The 13,713-nt window shown below is 42.6% G+C and overlaps 1 long non-coding RNA gene across 3 annotated transcripts in view; it reads left to right on the forward strand.

Annotated features, from left to right (window-relative positions):
• The first annotated feature begins 7,869 nt into the window (after positions 1-7,869).
• The window catches only part of LOC132538901 (uncharacterized), a 95,443-nt gene continuing 89,599 nt past the window's right edge, over positions 7,870-13,713 (forward strand). For all 3 annotated transcript variants that reach the window (XR_009550205.1, XR_009550206.1, XR_009550204.1), the window contains exons 1-2: positions 7,870-8,640; positions 13,389-13,465. This is a non-coding gene — a long non-coding RNA (uncharacterized LOC132538901). The remainder of the gene's footprint in view (positions 8,641-13,388; positions 13,466-13,713) is intronic.

Below are 13,713 nucleotides of genomic sequence, written 5' to 3' on the forward strand. Positions count from 1 at the left end.
TTACAAAAACTGTAAGTTAATAGGAGGATAATTCCATATGATCCCACCATCAGAGTTCTATGTCCCCATCCCCTCCAATGGAAACTGCAGCAGTTCTCTCAAGGTCACTGAAATGGGGTGATCCTATATCTATCTATATAGACTGTTTTCAACTGTCCTGCCTTCACTGCCTTTCTAAGTCACCCCTATACATATTACCACTTCTGGGTGTTTTTTTTTTTTTTTTTTTCCTTTTTTTTTTTGTCTTCTCAGATAAGAGAATATGTGCCTGTTTTAACTCTGGTGTTTTCCAGATTTGTTTCCCTTTTACTGATGGTATAAAAGGAAGATCTCTGGTTAAAAAAAATCTTTGGGTCCAGGTGGGATGAGTGTATAGAGCCCCCTGGTTTACTCCCTCTATCATTTACCCCTTTGGGAGTAAGTAAATGATAATCCAGTTTAAAAAATTGTCACCAGTGTTATTACTGGAGTTCTATGCCTGCATGATGAATCCACTGATCTTGGAGGCCATTTCCTCCTTCCCCTCTTTAATATGATAGGACAGAGAGAAATTACAAGGGGAAGGGAAGTTAGAGAAGGAAAGAAAAAGAGAGACACCTACAGCACTGCTTCACTGCTCAGGAAACTTCTTCCTTGCAGGTGGGGCCAGAGGCTTGAGCTTGGGTCCTTGACCATGGTAAGGTCAGCTGGGTGCACCACCTCTGTGCTCCCTCTCTCCCTGTTTATATTAGTGATTTAACAGTGTTTTACAAAATTATAAGGTTTGGGGGTATAAAATCAAGCCCACACCTGGTGTAAGTCACTGTATGCTTTAAATAAGTTCTGTGCCCCTCCTTCTGATAACCAACATAGTTATTACAAAATCCAAGAGCCAATTTGGCTACTAATTTTTTTGTAGGTTAATTTGTTTCAGTTATCTTATTTTACCTATAATTGAAACCATCCAGTCATTGTCTTGTATCTCCTTACTTGTGTCAATGAGCACAGTCACCTCCAGTTCCATCCATTTTGTTACAAATGGTATTCTCTCTCTATTTCTCTCTCTCTCTCTCTCTCTGTCTTATGGTGGTGTGGGAGATTGAACCTAAGATTTGGGAGCCTCAGGCATGAGAGACTCTTTGCATAACCATTATGTTATCTACCCCCTCTCAATACTCTTTCTCTCTCTCTTTTTTGCAGAGTAGTGCTCCACTGAGTATGTATCCCCATAACTTCCTTATCTAGTCATCTGTCATTGTCTTTACTTTCTTTTCTTTTCTTTTCTTTTTCTCTTTTTTTTTTTTCCTAGTAGAAATAGGAATGGGAATGTGATGGGGCGGTGATCTCAGGCTATTTTGTAATTAAATATTTCATAGCTTATTCAAATGGACAGTCATAATTCTCCTTTGAAGAGGACTTTGAATCTGTCAGAACCTGGCAACTAAGAAGGAAGAAAAGATCAGGGAGAACTGAACTAATTTGGGAGTTTTCAGACAGTTGGGTATTAATGAACTCTGGCTGATTCCTTGTTCACAGACATGTTTCCCCCTTTGTTCTTCAGTGCTGCAAGTCCACTTGAATACCCATGGGCTGCAGTAGGTTGAGGCTGTGCCCTGGATGGCATTGCTTACACCTGTAGAGGATTGAATGGAATCCTAGTCTTGGAGTTATAAGTCTGGATCTTACTATGTTCCTTGTTAGTTCTATGACCTTTGGCAAATTACTTCTCTCTAAGTGTTGATTGTCACATGGACATCATGTATGGCACTGAGGTGTTGTGAGGTTCGAGTGAGAAGTTTGACAGAGAACTGAAAACCATGATGCATGAGTTAAGAGTTGGTTCTAGAAGCAACTGGTGGCATAGCTATATACAAATAATATCAAAGGACATAAATTATGGTGATAGACATTGTGTATGACACAGCAAATCCTAACAAAGGGATTTTTCAAAGTTAACCCAATTGCCAAATAATGTGATTATAGCAATAACTATCTATTGCCTTCTTAAACCCTAAGACAGCAGGAACCTTCCACTTCCTATTTAAAGCCTATATTTCTCCAGTCCTGGAACCTCTAGAGTGGGGCTCACTTTTCTGCATGCTTCTCTCAATTCAAATGATATAATAACAAATAACAAATGATATCGCCATCTGCTGATCCCAACCTAATCAATACAACGAGTACCACCTCAGTATGCTTCACTTCAGACTGTGTCCAGAGACATCAGGCATGGAATGTCAACCTTTCAGCCTCATTACTCAGGTGAGACCTTTCCTTTCATAGGATTCTCTAATTCCATTCCAGGTGGTTCACTTCCTAACAAGGTTCCAAAATCTAGATATAGACCAGGTCCCATGAGATGGGGCATATGTTCACATGTATCCATAAATTAGGGCAAAATATATACCTGAAAGTAAAAGTACACAATAGTCTACAGTGAGTCAGTATGAAGTCCATAATGAAATAGTGTCTACTTAGAGTTAGCTACCCTCCTCACCTATTTCCTATTATACTTCCTTCACTCACTCCCAAGGTATCCTTATCAAAGCAAGGACTGCAAAAGCTGAATAAGGGAAAGAGACTGGCTTACTTTAATGATGACTCTTTAGTCACTATCAGGCCACCCCATTAGCTGTGGCCCTATTCGGGTAGTCCTGAGATTCCCAAACAGACATGATGGGCCTAGACCTCAAATAAATCCCTCTCTCCATTGTTACTGGTCATCTGTATCAGGAACAACAAAATAGACCCCTCTGTGGGGCCCCTGTAGGACCTTGCCCTCAACTTGGATCATCAACGGTAGAGAATGTTCCATCCTCCGAAGAGAGGCTGGACAACATACTCTATGCTACACCTGAGGAAGATGGGTCAATAGTGGGGCAGCTTGGAATGTTCCTACTCATGACCACAGAATGTGAGCTCAGATCTACAGGGATGCAGAGGTCACATAGACTCCTAAGCTGAATATGGGCCCCAGACCAAATCAAACCGATGGGGTTTATAGTCAACAATATTTATACCTCTTTCCCATATTAGGGAGCTACTCTTTTCCCTGATCCAGCTTTCTGGTCTTTTTTCAGCCATGAAATCATCTCCCCAGACAATAACTTGGATCTACTTATATATCAGATTTCAAGCTCAGGTAGAAAAAAAAAACTAGTATAGCCACAGGCCCTTTGGAATATAACTAAAATAGGCCTACTAGCTATCTACAGAATGGAGACGCCCCTCCCTCTTCATCTGCACTACTCCAGCCTTTAGGTTCATGATTAGTCAACAACTTGTTTGGCTTTATATGTTAACTCTCTTTTGAGTCACCATGTTCCAGATGCTAGCATGATGCCAAACAGACTTCCCTGGACATACAACCCTACCAATGTGTACTGGAGCTCCAATTCTCCCGAACCCTGCTCCACTAGGGAAAGAAAGAGACAGGATGGGAATATGGATCGACCTGTCAATGCCCATGTTCAGCAGGGAAGCAATTACAGAAGCCAGACCTTCCACCTTCTGCATCCTATAGTGACCTTAGATCCATACTCCCAGGGGGTTAAAGAATAGGAAAGCTATGAAGGGAGGGGATGGGATACTGAGTTCTGGTGGTGGGAATTGTGTGGAGTTTTGCCTCTCTTATTCTATGATTTTGTCAGTGTTTTCCTTTTTATAAATAAAAATAAAAAAACCTGAAAAATGAAACAAACAAACAAACAAACAAAAAAAGAGTTGGTTCTGAGAACCTGAGTGTGATGGTCACATTGAAAGGTGAGTAGGACTATGAAATGAAAATAAGAAAATCCATGTAGTCATAAACTTTTAGTATGTTAGAGCTGGATGAAAAAGCAACAGATATTTACTCCAACTCTCACACTGGGCAGATAAAGAAACTAAGTCTTAGAGAAGGGAGGTCTGGGTCATTTAAACAGCCTGAGAAACGCCCTGGAGAGACTCTGTCCTCTAGAGAGGGCAACATCTCTTGCAAGGTGACTCTGGGGCTCCACATAATTCAACAACTTCTAGATGAGGAACATCTTGCCACTCAGAGGGAATCGAGACTCTTGCCCGGAGTGGAACTGATTATCTGAAAGGCACTTGGCATAGTTTAAAGATGTGACCCCTGCATAAGGAGAAAAAGATCAAGGGGGTAAACCAAGGGCATGATCTAGAGGGCTGTGCTGTTCATATCCATTGTGAGAAGCTCTTCGACCTTGTGAACACAGGTAAGCTTCAATCAACTCTTCCATGCCCCAGAGCAACATGAGGATCAAAAGTGCCTGTTAATTTCAACCCCTCATGGGTGGGTGAAAACCATGAGGAAGCAATGACTCAGAGATACTACCTGCTGGAGGGCTCTTTCTCCATGGAAAATTGCTCTGGTGGAGAATTATAGGTGTGGATGAGACTAATCTTAAAAGCTACAGCTTTATAGGGCATGAATAAAGACTGATGCACAGTGCCTACAAACAAAATAAGGAGCAGCACAAGCTCTTGACCTCACCCAGAAAGGCCTTGACTTGTTCAGTGGGGCCAGGGCTGCTCACACCACCCTGGATGTAGGAGGCAGAGTGTGAGAGAGGACAGCAAATGAGAAATCCAAGTGGTGTACAGGGGAACCGAGGCTCGCTCGCTCCTTCCTTCCTTCCTTCCTTCCTTCCTTCCTTCCTTCCTTCCTTCCTTCCTTCCTTCCATTCTTTTTCTGCCACCAGGGATTTCACTGGGCCATGGTGCTGGCACTACAAATTCACCATTCCTCCATTTTTCTCCTTCTCCTCTTCTCCTCCTCCTTCTACTTCTCCTCCTCTTCCTCCTCCTTCTTCTATTTTCATTGGATAGGATAGAGCCAAACTGAGAGGGAATGGGGAATTAAAGAGAGACACCTGCAGACCTACTTCACTGCTCATGAAATGTCCCCCTCTGCAGATGGGGAGCAGGGGCTCAGATCTGGGTCCTTGTGTATGGTAGCATATGTGCTTAATCTGGTACACCACTGTCTGGTTCCCTGGAGATCTCCTCTTTCTGAAGATTTGATAATATATAGACTCGGCTCCCCTTACTTTGAGACAACTGTCACCTGCAGGTTCTCTCACTCAGAAACAACTGGAGAGGGACAACTGTGTCTGCTTCTTTTGGAGTGTTGGAAATGCCTAGGGAAGGAAAATAGTCTCCCACTTGCATATATTCTTGACTCTGTGCCCACAAAACCACCTGATCTGTGCCTTTCTGGCAAGATAACCATAATGAGTCTGTTTTCCTCAATCTTGATGACATGTCACCCTGTCAACTCTACCTAATAAATTAAAGCAGGCCAGAGGTTTTCATGCTTTTGCTGAAAATAAAGACTTCCTCCTTTTGCTTCTCTAGTTCGCTGAACTTAGCATGGGACTTGGATAGGGAGATGGAGAAAGGCCTGAGAAACAGACCCCAGTTCAAGAATAGGACTTACTGTAGGACTGGGGATCCTTGCTCCCTGTGTGGCAGCAAAAGAGGGAGGATGAAGGGAGCCATCTTGTTTTCTTGGGCTATCCCTCTAAGCTGAGATACCACAGAACAAAGTCAACTGTCACCTATTCCCTGGGAAAATGGAAATCTGTGAGATCTAGTGCAAATCTTTCTGCAGTCTGTCCTAAAGCACAAACCATGAAGGAAATGGTTGTATTCTTTTTAGAAGCAGTCTGCACAGGCCCTGAAGGATTCGGAAGTGCTGTAGGCATTTTTCCTGAAGGACTGGGATTGCCCATAGCTCACATGGGTGATGGAAGACTAGCTAGATACTTGAAACTGAGTCAGTTTGGGGAGTTGAGTTAGAGGGAGTGCCACCTCTCACCCTGGAGTTGGTCCAGAACACGAGGGCAGACTTTTCTAAAAATAAATCATTCATGTTTGGACACTGTGTTTCTGTCTCCTTAGGGACCTGGCACTTTGCACCAGGCCCACTCCAGTGATACTCTGCATGTCAAGTCAAGGCCAGGAATTGGCACAGGAGAGAGAATATTCTCTTGACCCTTTCCCTGCCAGGTTGGGTACAATGGAGGCAGTGCTTGGTGATGAGTTTCTCTGTGTCAGCCTGGATCTCAGTAGGGTTTTGTAGGAGAAGGAGCTGGGAAATGGGCTGCTTAGGCTAGACACTTCTCCAAGGGCATGGGGTCAACTTCCTGGCAGGGCTGTCATTCCAGGTCCTTTGCTGGTTCCTTTCTCACAGAAGCCAAGCTCTCCCCCTGGCATGGAAACTTTGGAACACTAGTAGTCTTGTCAACTATAGGTATAGTGGGTGTGAGCAGTTTTAGTCCAGAATATAAGGAACTTTATTATTATTATTACTTAAACAAAAAGAGTATGGTAGACTAACATAATAGGAGAAGAAATAAAAAAGTCACCTATGATCTTTCTTCTCCCATAACTTTCTAGAGGAAATAGATGCATTTTACTACACAAATGTATTCACATATTTTCCTTTTATAAGAATGGGACCAAGCCAACATTTTTCCCAACTGATTTCCTGGCATAGTAATATGTAAGAAGAATTTCCATAGTCATACTTACAGATTGAAGATCATTTTTAATAGTTCTATGTGGAGGAATCATATTTTAGCCTAGGGATTGGCTAACTTTCTGTAAAGACTGGCTGGATTAGAAATGTTTATGTTGTTGTGGGTCAGATGGTCTTTGTTGCAACTACTCATTGATGCAGTTCTATTTTCAAAGTGGTCAAGATAATATGTAAAATATGTAAATGAGCAGGTGTGGCTCTAGTAAAATAAAACTTTACTTACAAAAAAACAGGCCCAGGGAGTCAGGCGGTGGCGCAGTGGGTTAAGCGCACGTGGCGCAAAGCGCAGGGACCGGCGAAAGGATCCCGGTTCGAGCCCCCAGCTCCCCACCTTCAGGGGAGTCGCTTCACGGGCGGTGAAGCAGGTCTGCAGGTGTCTATCTTTCTCTCCCCTCTCTCTCTGTCTTCCTCTCCTCTCTCCATTTCTCTCTGTCCTATCCAACAACAAAGCAACGTCAACAATGGCAATAATAACCGCAACGAGGCTGCAACAACTAGGGCAACAAAAAGGGGGGAAAATGGCCTCCAGGAGCGGTGGATTCATGGTGCAGGCACCGAGCCCAGCAATAACCCTGGAGGAAAAAAAAAACAAAAAACAGGCCCAGGACTGGTTTCAGTTTACAAACATACACACATAAATATCATCTTTATTTTATTTTTATTTAAATTTATTTATTTATAAAATGGAAATACACACATCAATATCATCTATTTTATTTTAATTTTTTAAAAAATTTATTTATAAAATTGAAACACTGACAAGACCATAGGATAAGAGGGGTATGATTCCCATCACCAGAGCTCCATATCCCATCCCCTCCCCTGATAGCTTTCCTATTCTTTATCCCTCAGGGAGTATGGACCCAGGGACATTATGTGGTGCAGAAGGTGGGAGGTCTGGCTTCTGTAATTGCTTCCCCACTAAACATGGACATTGACAGGTCAATTCACATGTCAATGCCTGTCTCTCTGTTTCCCTAGTTGGGCAGGGCTCTGAGGAATCAGAGCTCTAGGACACATTGGTGGACACAAATATCTTCTGTAGATGTTATGTTATGTTATGTTATGTTATGTTATGTTATGTTATGTTATGTTATGTTATGTTATGGACAGAGGACTCCTCCTCCAAGCAATGCTTGCCTGGGAGCTCAGTTACTGATAGAAGTCAGCTGTCTGGGTGGATTTCTAAGTGGAAGAGGTGGGTGGAGGGAACCAACACCTTTTAGAATACAGCACTCTCTTTTAAAAATTTCTTTATTGGGGGATTAATGTTTTATAGTCGACAGTAAATACAATAGTTTGTACATGCATAACATTTCTCAGTTTTCCACATAACAATACAACCCCCATTAGGTCCTCTGTCATCCTTTTCCAGGACATGTACTCTGCCCTCCACCCACCCCAGAATCTTTTACTTTGGTGCAATACACCAACTCCAGTTCAAGTTCTATTTAGAACTCAGCACTCTTGTGGTGGGCCTTGGGTACAAGATGACACCCCTCCAAAGGTGCCAAAGTTTCCCTAAAGCTGCCCTGGCCTCTGAGAGAGGTGGGCACTTATTTTTAATAGAACATGCCTTAGGCGGTGGGAACCAGATTAAAAGTGTTGAGGGCAACTTCTATCTCCTGAGGGTTTTCACTAGAACATAAGAAACAGGACACCCTTGCTGCTGTCCTGGGTTGCAGAGGACTGAGTGTGTAGGGGTCTGGTCCACAGGAAGGCACTACTTCCTTTTCTTTTTTTTTTTTTCTGCTGGGGAGGTTTGTCCAGTGTGTACTTACTCTGAGAACTAGCATGTTAGAAGTTACCAAGGGTCTGGTCCCAGAGAGATAAGAGTTCTGGTAGAAGGAAGCTCAAAGCTCTGTAGGGAGAGAGGGGCTATGTACTGGTAAAAAAGGGAAAGGGAACTCATTGAAATAACCCTCAGCTGGAAGAGAGGAGGTGGGCTTTAGGGCAACTCTTGATTTCACTGCTGTGGATTAAATAACTGATGAGTTTCTTTGGGTCTTGGTTTCTCCATCCACAATGAGAGGCTCTAGGCACAATAAGAGATGCTTGCTTTCTTGCTGGTTCTGTGAGCAGCTTGAAGAGGACATGAAGTAGACAAGCAGATACACGTGAGTATTTATGCATATTTACTCATATGTAGTACAAAAACAACCCATTAGATCTAAGTCAGCTAGCATGATTGCCAGTCCTTGTGTGAATGTTCTGTGCCCAACACACCTTGATGGTCTGTGGTACAATAACAGTGGTGGATGACCCAAGTTTGGGGCCAGATCAATAGGGCCTGGGGCTAATAGGATCTTTGACCAGAGTTCAGTTCACCCAGGGATCCTGAAGGTCCAAATTCCAAGGCCTCCAGAGCCCTTTTTAAATAGAACTGGTGGCCTTGGGGGGGGGGGGGGAGGGTGATGGATTATTTGGTTTGAAAGCCTGAGAAATCTTTTATCATTCTGTTTGATATCTGCCCATCAAGAAATGAGAAAATGAAGTCTGAGGATATGGAGATTTACAAGAAAATGTCTGTAAAGTGACAGTGGTGGCCAACTGATCATGAGGACAATTCCCAAGGATTCTTTCCCATGTTTATGTTCTCCTCACCATCTCTATGGTTTGCTGGCAGTGGTTGGATTAGGATCCACCTCACCAGAACTGGTCAGTATTTTCAGTTTCTAGTTCTGGAAAGGACAAGAGCCCCTTTGGTCCTATACTGTTTCCTTCTTATTTGGAGGCCAACATCAAAGTATCTGCTTGACAAGGTAGCAAAATTGTTGGTGAAGGGCATTTGTTCTCAAATGCTACAGAAGACAATTTATTTATTTATTTATTTATTTACTTATTTTTGCCATTTTTTTCTTTATTGGGGAATTAATGTTTTACATTCAACAGTAAATACAATAGTTTGTACATGCATAACATTCCCCAGTTTCCCATATAACAATACAACCCCCACTAGGTCCTCTGTCATCCTTCTTGGACCTGTATTCTCCCCATCCACCCACAGAAGATAATTTATTATCTTTCATGTTTATCCAATTCCTTCCCTGTTGTAGTATTTCCTTTTTCTGAACTTGGATAGTGTTTAATTGTACATATATTTCACACTTTATCTGTTCATTTGTTGAAGGATGTCTAGGTTGTTTTCATATTTTGGAGGCTGTGAATAGTGCTGCAATGAATATAATGCAGATACTTCTTTGAGATCTTGATTTCACTTATCTTGGAAACATACCCAGAATGGAATTGCTCCATCATCTGGTGATTCTATTTTAATTTTTTGAGCATCTACTATTCTGTTCGCCATAGAAGGTACCATTTACATTTCCACTGGTGGTGTACAAGGATTCAGTTTCTCTACAACATTGGAAACTTTTGCTTTTTTTTAAAAAAGCCACTCTATCATATGTGAGGTAGTATGTCATTGTGGTTTTGATTTGCATTGTGATTGTGCATTTTGATTTGATTTTGGATTGCCAACTTCCAGAGAGTTATCCTTGTGTGTGTTGAGTGAAAGGAAAGAGGCTTGTGGGTACTTCACTATAGAGAAGCTTCGTATGCTGAAGTGAGGAACAAGGTACATCTATGGGAGGTGATTTTAGAGTGAGTCTGTGGCTTCATACAAATTTAAGCGTCATCAGGAAGATATTTAAGACCACAGAGTGAGAATGTTTGGTCTCATGGTTAGTTTCCTTAACCTAGATGATTCTTTTGGGCTTGTTTCTACAATGGGAAGCAGAGAAATATGGGTTAATGGGGGCCAGGTGGTGGTGCACCTGGTTGAGCACACATGTTACAGTGTGCAAGGATCTGGGTTTGAGGACCTTGTTCACATTTGGGGGAAGCTTTGCAAGTGGTGAAGCAGTGCTTCAGGTGTCTCTCTTTCTCTCTTCCTTTCTATCTTCTCCCCCTACCCTCTTGATTTCTGGCTGTCTCTAACGATAGTAAAAAAAAAAAAAGTAAACACGGACTACTATGCATTGTATTGTGTCCTCCACAAAAGATGTACTCTTAACCCCTAGTATCTGTGGCTATGACCCTATTTGGAACTGAGGTGAGATCCTCAGGGTGGGCACTAATGCAACGTGACTGATGAAAGAGGAGGTTTGGACACACAGATACCGAGGAAAGGAAGACAATGTGGAAAGACATGGGGAGGAGACAGCCACCTATCATCTGGGGATGTCTAAGCTTGACATAATCAGGAGAGAGGCGTCAAATAAGCATTCCTTACAACCCTTAGCAGGAACTATTCCTGCCCATAATTTGATCTTGGATTTCTCCCTTCTCCTTCTCCTCCTCCTCCTCCTCCTTCTTTTCTTTCTCCATCCTAGTTTACCACTAGGGCTTGGTGCCTACACAATGACTCTACCATCCTTGGCGGCCAATTTTTTCCTTTCTTTTCTGATAGAGACAGAAAAACAGAGAGAAAGACACCTATAGCACTGGCCCACTGCTCATGAAATTTCCTACTTGAAGGTGGGAACCAGGGATTTGAACCTAGGTCCTTTCATATGGCAAGGTGTTCCCTCTACTCAGTGTAGAGGTTCTTTGTTAGGGCAGACCAAGAAGACTAGTATGAGGAGATATTGGATGTAGACACAAGGTTCATGGGGGTCCTGTGAAAGGGGAAATAGAACAGAACATTTTGAGGTTAATTGGAATGACCCTGGGTTGCAGAAGAAATGTGAAAGAGCAAATAACTGGGTCTTTGAGAAGATTAGGTTCTTTGTGTCTTGGGTCTTTGCACATCTGAACCCTTTCTTCTCATGCCCTGCTCTCTTGCCCAGGCCGTACCCTCAGCCAGGCCCCACTCACTGCTTTGCTTCCCTACAGACCAGGCCTCAGTTGAAATAGGCTGCTGATCTGTTGAGGAGGTGACTATAAAGTTCTTTGAGCACTAACCATGCTCTTCATTGTCTCCATCTCTGCACTCTGCATAGTGCATCTTCTACTACCCAGCATTCTGGAAAACTGGCTCTAGCACTCTCATCTCTCCACTTACCAACATTGGTTTTGGTCTCTGTTTATTCAGTCCCTTGGGGGATTATAAATCTGGAGATGGCTTCACCAGAAACTTTCAGCTGGATCTTGTGAACTGTGTAACCTTGAGCAAGGTACTTAACGTGCATAACCACCAAAGTTCTATGCCTTCCCTCAACCCCTCACAGTAACACCATAGTTCTCATGAAGGTTTAGAGATCAGAACTTTGATTTTTAAAAATTACATATTTTTTGCTTTTTTTTTTTTTTTTTTTTTTGGTTTGCGAAGTCAGACCAATTGACATATATGTCATATTATCTCTTTTGGCTCTCATACATCTGGGCAGCATTTTCACTAGGAGAAGGAGAGAGAGAGAGAGAGAGAGAGAGAGAGAGAGAGAAGGCTCCATAGCACCAGAGCTTCTCTCAGTGCCATAACACCTTCCATGTTGTCCATTGGGTGCTTGGACCTGGGTTGCACACATGACAAAGCATGCACTCTACCTGGTGAGCTATCTCTTTGACTCTGAGCTCCTAAAATTATGATAAAATACATACAACAGCATTATTACCTTTACCACTTCCAAGTGCACAGTTGAGTATCTTGGGGAACGCCTAAACTGTAGTGCAGCCTACCCACTGTACAACTCCAGCACTTACCTATTTCCTCAAACTGCAATTCTCCTCTCCTCATTGAACAATATCTCCCCAGGTCTCTTCCCTCAGGTCTGACAATCACTATTCTACTTCCTGTCTCTGTGAATTAAATAGCTTTTGATATGCAATTAAGTGGATTGCACAGGATTTGTCCTTTTTTTTTTTGAAGATTAATTATTCATAAAAGAGAAGGGGTGGAGACAGAGTCGAAGTATCATTCTTGCACATTCAATGCCAGAGACTAAACTCAGTACCTCATGCTTGAGGGTTCACAGTACCATCTCCTGGGCCTATTTGTCATTTTGTGACTTACTTATCTCACTTAGTATAAGTTCTTTATGAGTCACTCAGGTTTGAGGTCAGAGAGGTGGCGAAGTGACAGAGCATATGTCTCATATGTGTAAGGCCCTGAGTTTGGTCCCTAACACTGCGTAACATGCCTGACAAAAATGACAGAGTGGTGCTGTATCAGTTCGTCCGTCAGTGAGCACTTGATTGCTTCTCTTTGGTGGTTGAGAATGGTGTGACTGTGGACATGAGTGTGCAATCTGAGCCAGAGGCGCTATATATATTTTACCAGAGCACTGCTCAGCTCTGGCTTATGGTGGTTCAGGGGATTGAACCTGGGACTTTGAAGCCTCAGGCATGAGAGTCTCTTTGCATAACCATTATGCTATCTACCCCTGCCCACGAGAGGTTTTATATTGACTTGACTTTGGTGGTCTGGGAGGTGGTGCAGTAGATAAAGCGTTTGACTCTCAAGTGTGAGTTCAAGCCCTGGCAGCACATGTACCAGAGTGATGTCTGGTTCTTTCTCTCTCTCCTCCTATCATTCTCATCAATCAATAAATAAAATCTTAAAAAAAAAAAAGTCTTTACTTCAGTGCATTCCTTCATTGTCCTGGGCTTTCTCTGTCCAGGAGTTTGATCCATCTTAGGATGCAAGAAACCTGGAGTCTGTGTTTTTTGTTCCTGTACCTCAACTAACATTTCTATAAGGTCTTTGTTGACAGCGTAAACATTAGATAATTTAAACTATTGCCATTGTGCAAAGACTGCTTGTGGTGTATCATCTGTTTAATCCTATTTGACTTTAGAGAAATGCTGCAACAGTTTTTTGACTCAATAGGAAGCCCCCCCCCCTTTGACGTTGATATGACCAGAGGTGGAAAAATCAGACCTTTGCTTATTAACAAAATGAATCAATCTCTTTCCCCCCCCATAGGAAACTGAAAACAATTCAAAGAAAAGAGTAAACGTTAGATCTTCCTGTGATATGAATTTGGTTGACCTTTCTTGGAGGTAAGATTTAAGGGAGACCTAGTTGGGCTTGACAGATAATGATGGAGCTAGACTGCACCCCTAGGCTTCCATCATTCTTTCCAGCGGGAGTGCCTGTTTAACACCCACGTGTGCAGACTGGTAGAGTGTCTCCAGAGAACAGCAAAGCTGAGCCCCAGAGTGGTGCAAAGTGTTTGCAAAGGTCACCCAGGGAGATAGCAACGGAAGGAAAGAAATGGTCAACGGGAAAACCCTTAATTATGCTGCAG

This window comes from Erinaceus europaeus, chromosome 6 (genome assembly GCF_950295315.1).
Source record: "Erinaceus europaeus chromosome 6, mEriEur2.1, whole genome shotgun sequence".
In the NCBI taxonomy this organism is placed as follows: Eukaryota; Metazoa; Chordata; class Mammalia; order Eulipotyphla; family Erinaceidae; genus Erinaceus; species Erinaceus europaeus.